General features: G+C 38.4%; 1 long non-coding RNA gene across 1 annotated transcript; it reads left to right on the forward strand.

The window, feature by feature from the left end:
- Positions 1-1,299: 1,299 nt before the first annotated feature.
- On the forward strand, positions 1,300-17,493 carry LOC142106779 (uncharacterized). The gene is made up of 3 exons (XR_012679786.1): positions 1,300-1,386; positions 12,822-12,938; positions 17,341-17,493. It is a non-coding gene; the product is annotated as an uncharacterized LOC142106779 (long non-coding RNA).
- The last annotated feature ends 426 nt before the right edge of the window (positions 17,494-17,919 follow it).

The raw sequence follows: 17,919 nt of genomic DNA on the forward strand, positions 1-17,919 counted from the left end.
AAAATACACTTATTTCATCTTGAGATGAGCTAAAATATATAGAGCTCACTCATCTTCAGTTGGCATGAACTTGAAGGATTTTCTGGATATAGATTCAATTAAAAACTAAACACCTACTACTTAATATATTGCAACCGGGAGAGACCCCTAGATTTAATTAAGAGCTGCAATTTGTTGCTATATAACACAAATAAACCTCACGCTAAACTCAGTGCTTCCCTAGGCTGAGAGGGATCTGAGCCAGTCAGAGCAACAGATCAATGCTGTAAGCAGCAAGGCTTGTAACAGTTACAATTCCAAGGGGACTATCCCGCCATCCCATAAGCCAAGATGTTTATCCCAACTTGCTGGGAATATTGGGATATATTCGCCGTTCACCACAGCCGTATCTTGAAAATTTTAGCGCCTGGGGCAACAAAGAAATCTGACATCTCCTTGCCCTCGAGTTTAATCAAAATTTATCGAAAATATCAAATGTCATGGCTTCCTAGAGTTTTGGAAAAGCTAAGACCCTGACGGGAAGTGACCATATCTTCTTATTAAAGGTCTTATTATTATGTCCTGATTTAGTCAACTCAAGTGTTGAGAGGCATGTAAATATAAGTGGATGGAGCTTGCAGCATCTAAAAAAGAGTTTTACAGCATCATCACCATTTATTTGTATAGCGCCACTGATTCTGCAGAGCTGTACAGAGAACTCATTCACATCAGTCCCTGCCCCATTGGAGCTTACAATCTAAATTCCCTAACACACCCACAGACTGACAGACAGAGAGAGACTAGGATCAATTGTGTTAGCAGCTAATTAACCTACTAGTATGTTTTTGGAGTGTGGGAGAAAACCGGAGCACCTGGAGGAAACCCACGCAAACACGGGAAGAACATACAAACTCCACACAGATAAGGCCATGGTCGGGAATTGAACTCATGATCCCAGTGCTGCGAGGCAGAAGTGCTAACCACTGAGCCACCGTGCTGCACTGCGTCTATCATCTGCATGCTTAAGGGAAAGTGGATATGGGTCATTTCAACCAATTGGATCCATTCCCACTTAAAAACACAAGTAAAATCCTGCTTTTCACTAGGATGGAAAACTAGCCTATACAATTCAAAAATTGCAAAGGAAAAATACCAGAGCGTGCTGGGACATGTAGATCAACACAAAGGATTGTATAAAAGACCTCACTTTTCATATGAAATGTTATCTCTCATACGTAATTTGTCCCCTCCCATGTTTGTCATTGTGTTTCCTCTGCCCCTTAATTACTCTGACATAAATGGAAAATTTTCTGTTGTAATCCTACACTTAGCTAAAAGCACTGTGGAATACGTTCATAATGATACCTCTGGGATCCCTGTGTGTTCTCGCTGTTCTAACAGCAACAGGTAAGATTTACATTTGCTAACGGGAAACCCTGATGTCTGCTCTCTCCTATGCTCTGCTTCGGCAGATGTCTACATTTGTTTAGTAAGTAAAAATGCAACATTAGTTATATTGTGCAACTAATATATGTGAAGATTACTTAGCAACATCTTCTGTGTTATCTGATTAGAAGGCTTCAATTCAATTACCTTTGTTATATAATATGAAATATAACATTAAAGCCACAGTTGGCTATAGAATGCATTGTTGTACTAGGTTTAGTTCGGAAGCTTGATTAGTGAGCGACAATACTTCCAGATAAACGATTTATAACCCTGGTCCATCTTCCTGTATTGTGTCCTAGTTTGAGGAGATTCTAACAGCAGGACAGAAGCTATTTTATGGTAAATTCATACAATGTTTTGCACTTTTCAAAAATATACAGTATATTGCAAGTGACAGGTACATATCTTACTTAGACCTTCAAAAGAAAATTGAATATTTCATCTTAGCTTTAACGTTATTTTTCTACACTTCTTGTTGTGTTATTATTATTATTATTATTATTATTATTATTATTACTGTTATTATTCAAATAAGTCTCTTTGAAGAAGTCTATGCATTAATTGCTCCAAGCCAGCAAGTCGGGTTTGGATATGTGTGGTCACTGACATCTTTCACAGTTCATCAGTGGTTCCAGAAGATGTGTAAATGGACTTTATTCTGAGAAAGTCATTGTGCTTTATAAATCATGCAGCTTCTAACCTTCCTTTCTGAATATGACCAATAAGAAAATCTTACAGTAATCCACTTTTTACACCTTTTGACACGTGGGACCTGCATGTAACTAAAAAAGATGTCCAACCAAACATTGTATTTTGCAGAACTAGGGACCAGGGAGGACCTATGCAGGGGCATAATGAAAGGGGTTGCTACTGTGGTAGAGCAAGGCGCCTTTCATATAGAATAGACTGTATGTGATTGGCTGAGAGACTGCTCCTGATTGGCTGCTCAGCTATTAAGTAGCCAGGTCACAGAGTTTAACTCATTGTGCGTTTGGTGTGACTCAGGAGCAGTTCCTGCTTTCAATGTTTTTTCTTTTTGGCTCTTCTAGGATTTCAATATTCCAATTCAAATTCCAGTTGGATTGGGCCAGAACTCTCTTGGGCCTGGGCCTGCTAATTTATTTATCTATTTCCCCCCTGTTCTGACAGGTAAGATAGCTCAAACCAGATGTGGTTTGAGCTAGCTCGCCTGTGCAAATCACATATTTTTTTTACTAAGAAGCAACAGTTTTCCATGTGGTTTGGCACATTACAGCTTAGTAAATGGGACATTCTGTATACCTACCAGTTCTAAAAATAGTTATTGCACCTTTGCATCTGGAAGGTTAGATTGATGCGATGTGAGGCACTCTTTTCTATCTATCATCAACAATTATTTATATAGCAGCAGCAAATTCTGTAGTGCTTTACAATTGGGGACCAAAACAGTAATAAACAATACTGGGTAAAACAGACAAATAGGTGAGAAGGTCCTGCTAATAATCTTGCAATCTATGGGTCAATGGAAGTCAATACATGAAAATAAATCTACATATTTATGTCCAGTAAGATTGCAAAAGCAAAAAGTGATTAGTATGCTATATGATCATGTCACATAGAAGAGTTGGTCAGGGGTTCAGTGGGTTGTTGTCTTGTGTGAATTGTGTAAAGGGTGGTAATAGGGTAACCTAGTAAGGTCATGAGGGTGGTTGAGAAATATTATAAGCTTGCCTGAAGAGGTGGATTTTCAGAGAAGGCTTAAAGGTTTGTAGACAAGAGTGAAGTCTTATTGTGCGAGGGAGGGAATTCCATAGAGTGGGTGCAGCTTGAAAAAAGTCTTGTAACCGGGAATGGGAGGCTGTGATGAAAGTGAATGAGAGACACAGATCTTGTGCAGAACAGAGTTGTCGAGTTGAAAGACATTTTGAAACAAGTGAGGAGATGTATTTAGGTGCAGCTTTGTTGATAGCCTTTTATGTTAGTAGAACTATTTTATATTGGATTTGGTAAAAAAAAACATACAACCAATGTAGAGATTAACAGAGTGGTTCAGCAGAGTTAGTATGATTTGCAAAGATAATCAGTCTAGCCACTGCATGCAGAATAGATTGTAGGGGTGTGTGTGTTAGGGAATTTAGACTGTAAGCTCCAATGGGGCAGAGACTGATGTGATTGAGTTCTCTGTACAGCGCTGCGGAATCAGTGGCGCTATATAAATAAATGGTGATGATGATGATGAGGGGTGGATTCTGTTTAGGAGAAGATCAGTAAGGAAGGAATTGCAATAGTCAATGCAGTAGATGAGGAGTGCAGGAATTAGATTTTTTCAGTGTCTTGTGTAAGACATGTGTGCATTCTTGAACTGTTTTTCAGATGTCTGCAACATCTATCTATCTATCTATCTTAATTTATCTTGGGACATATATCTATTCATAGCACAAATAATAACATTTTCTATAAATACATTTTGCTCCAATTGGTTCTTTTCTATTTGGGAAATAGGGTTAGTGCTACAAAGGTGTTTTGTTGTTAGAGAACTAGAACTCCTAACATTTTCTGCTAGGCTCAATCTGATGGATTATGCTGGCACCTGTAATTCCACCACCGATCATCAGCCACAAATTGGGAGTAAAACAATTGACAAGTGGGGGCAAGCATGATGGAATAGACAGTGGAGAACAGGCAAAGGGAGTACAGAGAAAAGGGGGCAGAGAAGAGGCAAAAGGCAACAGAAAACAGTCACTTCCATTTGACTAGCTGAGATGACACTTCTTTTGGTGCTATTAGTTCATTTAGAGAAAACTAATAATCCTATATAAGTATATCTTTAGTATATATCTGCAATGAAATACAAAATAAATATTCTAATGATGACAAATTCAATGTTATATAGGAATATATAAAGTGATATACAATAAGCATTGTGATTTTCTTTGTCATATTAAACACAATTTTTAACTCAATTTTTAGATGTAAAAATTGTGTGGCTTACAGTAAAACTCTGATTTAATTAAGTTATGATTGTAGTTTGCGATAAGTAAGAAAGTAATTGAAGACTTCCTAAAGAGTGTCAGCTCTTGATCCAAATCTTAGCGGTGTCAGATTTGGGTGTTTAATCGTGAGTGTGAGATATAATTTTGGTGGAATTTAGTAATTTTTAGACAAACCAGATTGTCTTGATTAATCCTTCCACAACTACATGTTACACATGCCCAGGTAAAGCATGTCATGACACAGAGTATGGGCCACCAGGGATTGGGCTCTGTCTTAACTGGTCACCACACATTTGTTTCTATATTGTATAATAATCACCAGGCAATCCGCTCTGTATTGTATGCTCTCTATCAGGCAGCTTTTTGAATTGTGTGCCACTACTTACTACTCTACAGAATGATGTTTTATAGATTAAATGAAATGTCACACACGGCTAAAAACTGTGTGTGTTAGTGCAGGGAAAAACTGTTTATATCACCTAAATACAGGTTGTGACTTATGATAGGAAATATCACACTGTTTCCTGGAGAGACAGTACAATGAATATAGAAGCTTGTTCCCAAGACAGCAATTAAAGCACAGCGAAGAGAGAGCTGTTTTGAGGAAAGAACACTTGAGAGGTACTGTAGAGACAGTTCATTTAATGTGACTTTATACACATGAGATGGACTGTAATAGATTTACACTCATGAAAGAATGTTTGAAATGTGATGTTAAAATAGCCATGCCTGGCACACTCAGGTGTATATATCGAAACAAATGACATAATGACTTTAGATAATCTGGTAGCTTATATATTACAAGTTAACCCGTGCATGATACTCATGCATTCTAGTCAAATCAAGCTACTTAAGGTCTTAAAAAGGTTCTTGTCATGCATTTGGGCCTAGCCCAGGCCTCCTCAGGGGAAGAGCGTTACTTCCCGACGCAAGCAGCCTTTTTAATGTGTGTTTATGAGGTAAAATTACCTCACGAAAATGAGTTTGACCCCTCAACTCGTAAATTTAGCCTTTACTACCCCTCCCACGGGGGGAAGGGGGGATGATGGAAGTTAACTGACTTGACTATTCTAATTTTTTTGTCAAATAATGTCAGTATACCAAATTTCAGGTCAATTGGATGAGCCCTTTCTGAGAAAATAGTTTTTTCCACACACACACACACACACACACACTAACGCACGCCTCTACACATGTGTGTTCATGAGGTAAAATTACCTCACGAAAATGAGTTTGAGCCCTACCAAATTTCAGCCCTTTTTGAAATTTTTTTCCCACACACACTAAGAATTTAGTAGGTCAGTGTAAAACTCTGCCCAGTAGGTGGCGCTGCAACTTGTTTTTTTTTTTTCACACACACACAGACGCCACTAAGCATTTATATATTAGATATATCAGATATATTAGGTAGATTTCTTAGGTTTTTGTTGTTTTATTTTGTACGTATGTTTAAAAATTCATTAAAAATTACTTGATTAAAAAAAGAGTTAAGGATTCAGGGCTCTATTTACCAAAGGATAAAGAACACTATCATTTTTAGTCAGCAATAGTGCTCATTATCACATCACCCTATTTATCAAAAAGGGCTACTGTCAAAAGTAAGCCTTATATCACCCAGCCAGAGGGAAGGTCACATATTATCGTGCATTATGACTTTATCACCTATCTACCCTGTCTTAATATCACTATGGTGTTATCATATTTTTCAATGTCTCAATATCAATCTATACTATTTTTTTTTTGTAACTGTGATGAACACAAACACACACTCATTATGCAGGACTGTCAATCTCTATGAACACCATCCTGTGATTGTCTGCACAATTAAGCCTCTTCCTGGAAGAATCTATAAGAGGGAACATCTGTGCCATTTACTTTCTATCCCTGAAAAAGCTTTCTGACAGTGGGGGAAACGCGTTGGGTTATATTTCTATTCACAAAGCAGACTCATTGGACTGGTCCTCTGTTTCTGGCTCCAATTATACAACGTCTATACACTGCAAAGACAGCACACCTCATCCACCCGCCTGCCAGAGCGGCCACATCAGCACAGGAGAACTGCTGGGATATTGATTCATGGTCTGCACATGCACGCACTACTGGAGATGCCAATTTTACAGGTTCCAAGGCAGAGACACACGCAGCCCCCGATCAGATAAGGGAAGGTAAGGGAAAGACTGTCAGGATGTTTCCATAGGCCTTCTACGTGCACTAGTAAGTCCCATATTTTTTCCTGTGGGAACTTTTGCTACTTTTTTGGTACCAATACCTAATTGCACATAATTGGATTACACTAATTGAACTGAGCTGTTTTCTCTATGTGCCCACTTACAGCTCTTTGGGGAACTTCTCGAAGATTGTTCATATTTGACTTTGTTGTTTTTCTGCACTGACTGCCGGCTTGGCAGTTTGAGAAATTTTTGATACTTGGTATACAATACTGCATGCTTAGCTATTGGTTCATTACAACAGGTGCTTATTTTTTTTTTGCACCACAGTATGAAATACAATTATCTGCTCTTATTTGATATACATCTGTGAAGATACAGAGTTTTCTAGCCCAATTCTACCCAGTTCACTCTGGCTGGCCACCCACGGGTGCCTTCCTATGCCAGGGAAGTCTACCCAGTGCCTTCTAGGATTCATATAGTCACTCAGGCAAATGCAGTTAGAAAGTAAAGCAATACATTTATTGTAATAAAAACAATCACTAGAGATTATTATGTACACACAGTAAATAAATGCCAGGCAGGTTTACCACATCATCTGTCCCTTACCCCACTAGCTTAACGAGTTACAGTCACCTGGCTGTCCAGACTTGACGACTCATGGATCTCTCACAGCTGCATATGTAGACTCTAGTAGAGAACGACAACTTACAACCAGACCTTGCACCTTCCATGAATGAAATCCCAGAATGAACACCACCTCACCCCCTGGAATGGCTCCTTATATCTAAGGTAAAAATTTCCACAGTACTTTCCCCTCCCTCGGCAACCTTCTGGGTCTTTCTCTTTAAACATTGGTATGTCCTGCATAAGGGGGTTGAAGGGGGGGAGTGGAGATGAGCTATGCTTCCACAGCATGCTTCTGGGACAGAGACAAAACGTCTGGACTAGTCCTATGGAGCACAATGTATAATAATTGGCTTGCCCCACATCCAAAGATAGGGTAGCAGTCAGCCCTCCTAAAATTAACCCCTTATACTACTTTGTGATGTCACAGTGTCCCCAGCTGTTCTATGTTTCCTGTAGAGGAAGGAGGGGGGGGAGAATGAATGCAGCTCCAGCCGCCTCACCTGTTTCATTGACACCACCTGATCTTTACCCATAACCCACCCTGCTTCACTTTATGGACAATGAATAACAATCTCACTGCCAAATCATCAATATACAATACACAATATACATATTTACAATGAGCTACAATGTCCGCTTCTCCACATGTAATTAGACACTGCAGTGGTATTCTGATGGGCTAGGAAACAAAAGCAAGAGCTATAGAAAGTACATGTTATAATCCACATTTTGTGAAAAATGAGGAACAGGCTGGTTACAGTGTTATCAATCTCGTTTCCTCACAACATCTATTACAGCATAGGTGTATTTGATGGATGTTGATATATTGGCTACATACCATCATTGCTGAGATATAAGTTTGTTCTGGCCATAACGCTATGTGTTTATTATGTAACTACAGGTGTCAGTTAACTCAGTTTTGTTAATAAACTAGACGGTTTTACTCACTGTGTCAGTACTAATTACCACTCTGAACTTTCCCCAAGCCTGTACATTTATACTTGCAGAATTTTTCTAGCGGCAAGGAGCTCTTTCCTCCATTTGCACACTTCTCCATTGGGTATAGCGGTCTCCCAAATCCTTCTTTATTTGGCAGCTTTATATTTACATACTTTTTAGGGAGCGCAGTTAACCACTTTCCTTCTACCACCTATTATCGTGACCTATTTCCGGATGGCGTTGGAAATGTATTTTATACCCTTTTCTCTTTACACTCTTTATGCTTTGTTCTTAAAATAAAGTATTTTTAGTGCAGTACTTTTTAAACAATTTTCAGTTGTTAAAAATCAATAATATAACATTTAGTAATGCAAGTAAAAAAATATGGTATATAATAGGAGTAATGTATATGATTCTTTGTGTGTGTGAATGCTTTTTTTTTTTGTTTTCTTTCTTTATTTATTTTACTACTATAATTAAGACCCCAAATGTGGGCTTTCAGTTCCATTGCACGTGAAGACAAGTATGATTAGTACAATAAAGTATCAAATCTGAAAGAGGAATATGTTGCATATATATATATATATATATATATATATATATATATATATATATTCTCTACCTTCCTCTTTTTATTATCCTGTTATCACTGCCCCATAATCAATATGCAATAAATAAGGGAGTTTCTGAGTAAAGTTTACCTTTGACGAGTGTGGACCTACCCTAAGCCACAGACTCCGGGATATACTTGCATAATGAAGTCACTGGGATTCCTGGCTATAATTTCAGCTCTAACATCAACAGGTAAGACTCTATTTGTTAATTAGGAAACATGGCTAAAGGCGATATATTTTACTACAGCACCAATACCCTCCTGACAATGCTTTGACAAGTCTCTGTGACTGCTAAAATGAAGCTATGAAAACCTTTCCTTGAAGTGTACAAAACAATCTCAATTTGAAGTGCAAGGAAGAAAGTATTGAATATAGTCATTGACAATATTTGCTGTATGAACTCAGGGCACTCTAAGGTCTTTAAACATCCCTATTGAATAAAAAGAGCATTGCTGACTGATGTATATCATTTAATTGTTTTGCAAAATAACATTGAAGCTGTGTCACAGGGGTGGGTATGAAATCCCGGTATCAGAAATGCAGACACTTATCCTGTCGACGCAAAATTTTGACAGGGTAAATGCCAGCGTTTCCATGCTGTCTACATACTATGAATGTAGATATTGTGATTGTCGACTGTAGAAATGTCGACAGTCAAAATGTCGGCATTAAACAAGCAATGTCGGTGGGTTCCGTCGTCACAAAACACTCTTAAAAAACAATATAAAAAACAGTAGTAAAGATTGAAACTACCCCCTTCCTCCCCAAAAAACTAAAGGCATAAGCACACGGCTGGCTCACAAAGGGCTAAAAAAAGAAAGCGTGCCTAATCACAAAGTCTAAATTTTTACCGTGTATATGGCATGGAAGTGCCGGTATTTACCCTGTCAACATTTTCATGTAGACAGGATAAGTGTTTGCATTTCCAGCTCTGGGGATATGACTACCACCGGTGTCACAATATAAAATTGTATTTCTTGGATGAAAAGTCTAGGGGTAAATGTATCAAGTTGTGAGTTTTCAACGGGTTTGAAAAGAGGAGATGTTGCCTATAGCAACCAGTCAGATTCTAGTGCTCAATAATTTAGAACATTCTGCAAATTGAAAGCTAGAATCTCATTGGTTGCTATAGGCAACATCTCAACTTTTCAAACCCACTGGAAACTTTTAGCTTGATAGATTTACCTCTAGGAGATGTGTTAAAAAAGTGAAGTTGGCTGGGGGATGGTCACAAAAAACGCATAAAGTATTGGGAAAGCAAGTAGAGAGGTTACCTCCTCCTCAGTTATCAGGGAGAAGAGAGGGAGAATGAGCTGTAAGGTTAGGAATGAGGCAGTGATTGTGTCATGAGTTTATAATTACTGATGAGAGTGAACAGCAAAGGGATGTGGTGTCTATGTAAGACTTTCCTAATACTGAGATCCTCTGTCCAAAATAATATCTAACAATAAAGTTAATGCACCTGGCTAGATAAATATTGTGCTACATTTTCATTTTAATATATAAAAAATAAATGTTCATCTTATTGCATGTGAGTTTAGTCTACTCTTGTGCCAATACCTGTGATGATGTAGGCAGGTCATTCCACTCAGTTAATAGCCAAAATATATACTTACTAACACCAAATTAATTGCTCCCCTATTACATTGCTCTGTGGGAATCCTCTGAAGAAGCTGTGGAGATGTATATTAGGCGAAGGGCAGACAAATGTGGCTAAATAAATTGCCAAGGTCAAGAGGAAAATATTAATTTATAGTTAACTTTTTAATAAAGCACCAGATTATTTTGGAGATCAGACTGCTACAGAAAAAAATTCTAGTTTACGGCTTTCTCCCACACTCCAAAAAACATACTAGAGTGAGTTCTCTGTACAGTGCCACAGAATTAGTGGTGCTATGTAAATAGCTAATGATGGTGGGGGGGGGACTCCAAAAAATGTTTTGCACTTGGGTTCCCGACTCCCTTGTTCCGCCACTCTTCCAAAATGTATGAAAAATACATTTAACCATTGCTTGGGGATAATAGGTTGTAATTGGGAATGCAATGCCAGCTTATTTCTAAGTAATGAAATGTTAGTCCCAACTGGTCAAAATACCTTGTTTCATGCTTATATTTAATTTTACTACTACCAACCCCCCCCTGTTGAGTGCTGACATGAAGCACATGTTCTCCTTATTTATACAGAGCTCTTGTGGGAACAGATGTCAGTAAGAATTGAGCTGTTACCTACTGTTACATGTGCTGGAACTGACCTTTTTATTCTGTGTACCCAACGTATTTCTGTGTGCACTAATACAATAAGGATGCAGGTGGTTATCAATTTCCTGGGGTAAGAGTAACAGAGACAATATGCTAAATGATTAATAATATTGCATTATTTGTGGATTTAGAGTCTCTAACTTGTGTGAAGTCCACCTTTAGAGATCATGAGATAAAATATTAAATATAATTTGAAATACGGAGTAGTTTCAGTACAAAGGTCAATAGGATAGTCCTACAATCAAATATCTTATTTTTCACAATAGAGTGCAGCATTCTGACAGGTATGTTTTGTTTTTTGGAGGTTTTTTTGTTTTGCTTTTTGCCATATTTTATTTAGATACATTCCAACCTTTTTTAAGCTATTTTATCTTTTAAACATATGTGTGACTGGATCACTTATAAATACCTTATTTGTGGCTGGATCATGTAGAAATAATTTATTGTAGAAATGTATAATTTGAAATGCACTTATTGTGTTACATTGGGATGTGTTTTGTATGGAAGTGTCATTGTTTGGGTTTGTAAGGTTGCTAGAGGAAAACTACAATTAGGCATATGTGGGAAGGGAGTCTGATAGCAGGAAAAGCTAATTAAGTTTTTTGATGCAGTGTCAAATGCCTGCTCTGGTCAAAGGCCCAGCAGGGGATCGTTACTGTGTGGCCTTTTGTCCAGATTGTTAGAACCTGTCTGAACACTGTAAACAGCAGGTGATACAGGAAATCACAGCGTAGTTTTAGGATATCACAGATAAGTGTAAATATTGTTAGCTTTGCATTGCATCTAAATCTATGTTTGGGTAAACAAATTGCAGCATGATTCTAAAAATAACCTGTGAGGCTGTGTCCAAATCTGTATAAAAAGCCCTGTCTTGTATTGGAAATTGTTCTTCATGGTCCATCTGACATGCTCCCCGGTACCTTCAACCAGTGTGAGCAAATAAACATCACCTGCTTCAAAGACCTGCTTGGAAACTTCTCTATCCCTGTGACTTACAGATTAGACCCAAAATCGAATCTGTTGCCGGCTATTTTCGAGGTTTGAACCCAGCATCAAGTACCACCACTCTGTTGCTACCCAGCAGCTCTGGCCAGTGTGATAGGCCAGGGGGGATCCATCCACAGCAACCCTGATCCATAGGAAGAGGTCAGGAGTACCAGCCCAGGTATGCCAGTAATGGGGTACACTCTCAGCGTCACTTACCCAGAAGAAACCCAGTTCTGGATGCCAGTAAGGAGTCCAGTGGTGGCAGCATTTGTAAGCCCCTCCTACTGCGGTGAGAGGGCACGTTTGGGATAATAAAAGGGAACGGTGGCAAAGTAAGCCCAGCCGGTTCCCAGCAGTAACAGACAGGGTAACATAGGCGGTCCATTCTGTCACAATATGTAATTTATACATTACATATTATATTTATTACTTTGAGCTGAACAGATGAGTCATACCATTGTGGTGTGTAGTTCAATCTACGTGTCCATTTATCTCAAGCCTATCGTATCTTGTCTTGTTTTGAGCTGATTGTCTTGTACTGTGATATAATGTATTTATTAATATATATAATTAATGTACTTAATATATTATATAGTAAGTTATTTTTCTGCACTATATATCATTGCATACATTCTTTCTAGAGTGCACAGTTATACCTAGATACCTAAGGTATTCCTAAGGTATTGTTTATACTGTATATGCACATTATAATTATTATTTACAATGTAACCCTGAATTGAATGAAACCATAAACATGTAATGCAGAATTGTGGATAAAAGTTTGCATATTAATATTTAAACTGTATTTTAATTTTCTATTCCAGGTTTTTCCATCAGATGTAAAAGCTGTTGGCATCTCAGTAGTCAAGCCTGCACTCAGCCTGTTGTGAGCTGTCCTTCTGATAATGTCTGTGTCGCTGCCTATTCTCTAGTCACAGTAGGTATGTCATTAACTGGATGGTGAAATGCGCAGAGATTACATAGGATGATGATGATTATTAAATTATAGGGGGGAAAGGCTACAGGCCAAGGTAATGTCCAGCACCCACTATTATCTATAATAACCATAATACACAAGTAATGCTAGTATAGGAATAAACCGCTGTAAATAATGCCCATATAAAATGTGATTCGCAGCACGGTTGCTTTTTGGTTAGTTCTTCTGCCTCACAGCACTGTGGTCATGAGTTTGATTCTGGACCATGGCCTTATCTGTGTGGACTTTGTATGTTCTCCCCGTGTTTGCGTGGGTTTCCTCCGGGTGCTCCGGTTTCCTTCCATGCACCAAAAAACATACTGGTAGGTTTATTGGCTGCTATAAAATTGACCTTAGTCAATTGTGTGTGTACATTAGGGATTTTAGACTGTGAGCTTCAATGGGGCAGGGACTGATGTGAGTGACTTCTTTGTACGGTGCTGAGGAATTAGTGGCACTATATAAATAGCTGCTGCTGATGATGATCACTTCAGTGTCCAGCGGGAAAACATATTTCATAAGTAATAAAGCACCTCATACTATAAGTTATAATGTATATTAAAAGTGACCTTGGAATTCTGTGAACTTTACAAAAGCACTCGACTTATGGCCTAGTGTCTTTACATGGAACTCCATGGTGACTTAACTAATAATTTACACCAGGGGCTTCATTATCCCCTATCATGTCAATTAATGTATCTGAGTAATGCCAACTTATAAATAAATTACTGGGAACAAGTCTTCATCGACAATAATAACTCCTACTCACAACACACAACACTCTTGAAACGCTACATCGAGGACATACTCCTTATATGGGAAGGCTTAGAGTTTCTACTAAACGACTTCCTCAAAGACATAAACCAAAACAGACTAAACCTAAATGTTACAGAGGAACACAACAAGCAGCAACTTCCTAGACCTAACATTATGCATTGAAAACTCAGAGTTCCACTCTAAAACATTCTATAAAACTGTAGACAGCAACAACTACGTCCTCAGAAGTAGTTGCCACAAAAACACCTGGGTAAACAACATTGCCTTCAACCAATACAGACGCATAAAAGGAAACTGCACAAAGAACTCCAGTTACCTAAACCAAGCCCAAGGCATGAGCACTAAAATCAAAGAGAGAGGCAATGACTCCCTTACTCTAACAGATGCCAAAGCAAGAGCTGCACTAATTAACAGGTCTGATCTAATTAAAATCCCAAAGGAAATCTTCCTCAAGACTACCTAAAGATGACACCATCCGATTCATTACCCAATATAAGGAAAACAGCTTCAAAATGAAAAAGATACACAACGCACACTTTAGCATTCTAAAAAGCTACAACTACATAGGCCCTCTGCTACCAGACAAACCACACAGAAAAGACAGAGACCTAAGAAACCTCCAAGTACCCAGACAACTTAAAACCCAAGAAAATGCCACAAGCAAGGTGAACACATGAACCCTAATAGATATAAAAACTGCAACAACTGCAAAATACCATAAAAAAAGCAACATTTTACCTCCACAACAAAAAGAGAAAGACTCCAAATCACAAAATGCATCAACTGCAAATCCACAAATGTTGTCTACCTCATCACATGCCCCTGTAAACAATAATATGTAGGACGCACAGCAAGACCTCTAAACATAAGAATGCTGAACACACAAATAATATACAAGACTTTTGGAGATTCCAAAAATTAGATATATCTACCCCAAACACACTCTTTAGCTACATGGAAACAATACCAACCTACCCTCCCATCTGAATACCCACAGACACCACCCCCTACTCAAATAGCACCACTACCACCTTTAAACCCCCATCTCCTCCCTCCCCCCAATAGCACCACTACCAATATTTAAACCTTCCCACTACCCCTAATAGCACTACTGTCACTATTTAACACCCACTACCCCTAATATCACTACTGTCACTATTTAACCCCCACTACCCCAATAGCACTACTGCCACTATTTAACCCCCACTACCCCAATAGCACTATTGCCACTATTTAACCCCCACTACCCCAATAGCACTACTGTCACTATTTAGCACCCACTACCCCAATAGCACTACTGTCACTATTTAACCCCCACTACCCCAATAGCACTACTGCCACTATTTAACCCCCACTACCCCAATAGCACTACTGTCACTATTTAACCCCCACTACCCCAATAGCACTACTGCCACTATTTAACCCCCACTACCCCAATAGCACTACTGCCACTATTTAGCACCCACTACCCCAATAGCACTACTGCCACTATTTAGCACCCACTACCCCAATAGCACTACTGTCACTATTTAACCCCCACTACCCCAATAGCACTACTGTCACTATTTAAACCTCCCCACTACCCCTAATAGCACTACTGCCACTATTTAACCCCCACTACCCCAATAGCACTACTGTCACTATTTAAACCTCCCCACTACCCCTAATAGCACTACTGTCACTATTTAACCCCCACTACCCCTAATAGCACTACTGCCACTATTTAACCCCCACTACCCCTAATAGCACTACTGCCACTATTTAACCCCCACTACCCCAATAGCACTACTGCCACTATTTAGCACCCACTACCCCTAATAGCACTACTGTCACTATTTAAATACAAAATAGAAAATAAAAAATAAGAAATAAAACAAAATAAATAATCAAAATAAGCAGCAATTTTTAAAATGTTTTTATTAAAAAAAATATTGAAAAAATAACAAATTCACGCCATGCCTGATACTAAATCTATATTTACACGACAGACCTCAAAATAAAAATATTACCTCCCACTTGTCACTAAGCCCTCATACCCACCAGTGATCCTACCCATCGACTCACATACACCCCAAACATGTCACATCTTTAGCTATTAGTATTTAAGCTATTCTTATTTTCATTTAAATTATTCCTTTATCATAATTCATTAACCCTCCATTAACCCTCTGAACAATCTCATTGCACTCATTCACCCTATATTAATCATCAGTCCCATTCTCATTACTTTCACCCCCTACTGCACCCTTAACACTCAGATTTTATTTACATTTTACATTTTATTCCTCTATCCACACACTTCATTATTTTCACTTTCCCCACCACGTTCATGTTTATCATTGCCATCATCATTTTCTTTATTTTTTTTTTGTCTCCCCACGATTCTCTATCCTCTCCCATAATAGAGATGGCGCCCGCCTCTAACACAGGAGATGGTGCACACATTGTCACTAGGTGAGCACACATTCTTCCCACCACTACCACTGACGTCACACCCCTTGTGACTGTGCGCTCACACTAGCATGTCCGGTAATTAGAGACCGCACAAACCACGCCCACACACACAACACTGCACATTGTTAAAATTAACCTGATACTGATTCTTACTACCCTCTCTTCTCACACCACCTCCCTTGGACCGTAACTCTTTTTCTATCCGACCTGCACTTCTATTTCCTACTGTTACCCATGTTCTACCACCTATCTCGCCTACCTGTACCATATAATTTCACTATTCACAACTTTGCTAACTTACCCTTAGCCTGGCACAAAAGGAATGAAACATATCTACGGACTACACTCCGACCACCACACCCATCTCCTACGGACAACAGCCAAGACTCTTCATATGACTACCCACTCCTGACTGCGCTCCACGGACATGCCCAGATAAGCTCCGTAAAGCTGCTGCCTAATGCTGGCGCCGGCCCTGGCTACCCTACTTTAATGGTGTGATAGCCTACTAGAAGTTGCTCCCGCATATAATTGATTTGACCTCGTCCACATAAAGCCACTTGTAGATTTTTTTCCAGTTCCACGTTCAGATGCCAATTCGCCAAAATCATTAGTAACTACTTATATCTTTCAAATAAAATGGTGCAGGAATAGAGCAGGTCTTCACTTTCTCCGTTTTTTAGTGCAAGGGAGGAAGAAAGAAAAGAGGTTGTAAAATAAGTTTTTTAAAATAAATATTTAAAAAAATAAAGAGTTATCTACAGGTCATCATTAACTGTTGCAAGCAGAAAACTCTCTTATCTACCATTTATTAATGTGAGAAAGAAATCTATATGAGAAGTTATAATTTATATGTTTTAACTGGGAACGGCTATGTTTCATCTTTCTTTTTATAAGTATATTTTGTTTTCTTTTGGTAAAATGTTATATTATTTAGTATAGTGTATTTTATCATTTTCTGTTGAATTCCATGTTTTACATTAATGTATTATTAAAATACGTATTAATAAGCTTATTAAACAATTAACTTGCATATGATGTTTTATAAATGAACACTAAAAGCAATGAATGTGTATGATGTGTGGTATTTGGAGCATGTAACATAATAAGAGCGTTCTCTTATATACTGTACACAGTAGGTGCAGTTACCCCACAATACTCTATTACATGTGGAATGAGGGACCACTGTAATGTAACAGGAAGTTTGACCTTTATCTACGGCAAAGTGAGGACGGGAACTTCATGCTGTGACACCGATGACTGTACCCCACCTGCTCCTCAATGTAAGTTTTTAGAGAATATCACAAATTTTCACCGCCATCATCCTCTTTTTTGACTATATTAAAGGACTACTAATCCCAATAATTAAAATTTGCAGCTATGACTCATGAAAGTAAAGTACATTGAGCTGTTGTAAACTCCACTGCATGTCTCCACTGTTGTAAATTCCACTGCATGTCTATTACAAAAATAATTATTACTTCCTTATTCCAATACAGAAAGCTGACGTTCTTAATGTATTATTGAAACTGAATTGGATCAGTGCATATTGATCTGTGAACACATGAGTGTAATTTAACTAAGTCAAGCACCGTAGCAATATTTTAGTGACGTTCTGTTTGGGCTTTTAATTCAAGAACGGAAAGTCAAATTGGGGCTTTACTCCACAAGTGCTGGTCCTGCTCATGCTTAAAAGAGCAGGGCAGGCGCTTTAG

Source organism: Mixophyes fleayi, chromosome 11 (assembly GCF_038048845.1).
Source record: "Mixophyes fleayi isolate aMixFle1 chromosome 11, aMixFle1.hap1, whole genome shotgun sequence".
Lineage (NCBI taxonomy): Eukaryota > Metazoa > Chordata > Amphibia > Anura > Limnodynastidae > Mixophyes > Mixophyes fleayi.